Genomic DNA, 1,789 nt, shown 5'->3' with positions numbered 1-1,789 from the left:
ATGTTCATCAGAAAGGTACCTCTGCAGAGGAGAATTTTAACCGCGCAGTGGATTGGAATCCGTGGAAACCAGTCGTTCTCTTTCCCCGCCACTACCGTCATTGTCCAATGGGCTCATGAACAGTGTCCTGGTGGCAGGGATGGAAGTTATGCATGGGCTTAGCAGCACGGACTTCCACTCACTAGAAGGCTGACTTACTCCTGCCACTGCTGAATGCCCAAGTTGCCAGCAATGGGGACCAACGCTAAGATTGGGATCACTCCTTGGGGAGCTCAGCTGGCAGCCTGGTGACAGGTAGATCACATTTGGACCATGTCTATCATGGCAAGGGCAGGGCTTTGTGTTTACTGGGACAGACACTTATTCTGGATATGGACTTGCTTTCCCTGCATGCACCGTTCCTCCTGATACTACCATTGGTGGACTTACAGAATGACTCACTGGATGAAATGGCGGGGAGGGGGCTATCTGTGACCTCCCTGGCTTATCTATTCCACTTTCATCCTCCACCCTTCTTTACCCTATTCTGACATGACCATTTCCCCTATATCACTCTACTAATATGCTAAGTTTAGTCATTCATTTTCACAAATAATATTAATGGTTAAAGGGATTTACTGGGGGGGGCGGGTAACAGGCTACCACAAGCCAGGATTGGTAAACAGTGAGGATGCGGCCATCGGTCCACAGCAGCACCTCTCCTAGCCAGCAGCCAACCTCTCTCCAGTCCACAGGCTCTCAGCCACATGGTTCCCTGGCCTCTGTTGCCTTGGTCGAGGCATCTGGCATGCTGCATAACCTCATGGTCTTGGCCCAGCCCCTCTGCTCTGTCTCATGGTCTCCTTACCTCAACCTCTGGGGCCTCTAGTCTCAGCCTCCACTGATTCAGATGGAGATCTTAAACAAGCTGCATTGGGGGGGGGGGGGTTCTTCTTCCAGCGCTCCTGGGATTTCCATCCCTGACAAAATGGCTCATCCTTGTAGCCGGGGGAATAGCAACTAAAGCAGACCCATCATGCCTCCTTATGCTTACCACAGGCTGTGCTCTTGCACTGACTGTATAGAAAAAGGAGGCAAAGTAAGTGCCCTGTATACACCTCAACCCAAGCCCTGTCTGTGCCTGGTTTGAATTGTGAACGGGGCGACATGGCACCAAGAAAAAATAAATAAATAAAGCAGACCCATCTATTATTGTTACTCGGGCTCTATTTGCATACTTCTTCTATTGTGTTTATTCTATAATTACTTTATTTTCATGGTTATTCTGTTATAGTTGCCCTATTTGCATTGTTGCTCTATTTTTGCTATACCATGTGCATAGCCCCACCTAATCATCTGAGACAAGGATAGAAAAGCCATATGAAGACATTTCACAAAACAAACAAACGAACAAAGAAATGTAATTCCACCACGCTTTTCACTTTTCTTTCTTTTTACAAAGTAATAAATCATTTTATTGGGGGCTCTTACAGCTCTTATAAAAATCCATACATCAATTGTATCAAACACATTTGGACATATATTGCTATCTTCATATTAAAAACATTTTCTTCCTGCTTGCGTCCTTGGTATCAACTCCTCTATTTTCCCTCCCTATCCTACTCTACTCTACCCTCCCACCTTTGTAGATCCCTGATAGTTATAAATTATTACTATTTCATAGCTTAGATCTTCCATTGTCTCCCTTTGCCCATGTTTCTATTGATTGTCCGCCTGGGGGTGCTGGTGGCAGCTATATGTTGATCCTGATAATTCCCCATTTCACCCCTTTCTTTCCCCACTTCTCCCC

General features: G+C 46.1%; 1 non-coding gene across 1 annotated transcript; it reads left to right on the top strand.

Annotated features, from left to right (window-relative positions):
- Nucleotides 1-1,016: 1,016 nt before the first annotated feature.
- LOC142452249 (small nucleolar RNA SNORA51) lies at nucleotides 1,017-1,150 on the top strand. The gene has a single exon (XR_012785272.1). It is a non-coding gene; the product is annotated as a small nucleolar RNA SNORA51 (small nucleolar RNA).
- The last annotated feature ends 639 nt before the right edge of the window (nucleotides 1,151-1,789 follow it).

This window comes from Tenrec ecaudatus, chromosome 6, assembly GCF_050624435.1.
Source record: "Tenrec ecaudatus isolate mTenEca1 chromosome 6, mTenEca1.hap1, whole genome shotgun sequence".
NCBI lineage: Eukaryota > Metazoa > Chordata > Mammalia > Afrosoricida > Tenrecidae > Tenrec > Tenrec ecaudatus.
This window is presented reverse-complemented; position numbering and strand designations above follow the sequence as displayed.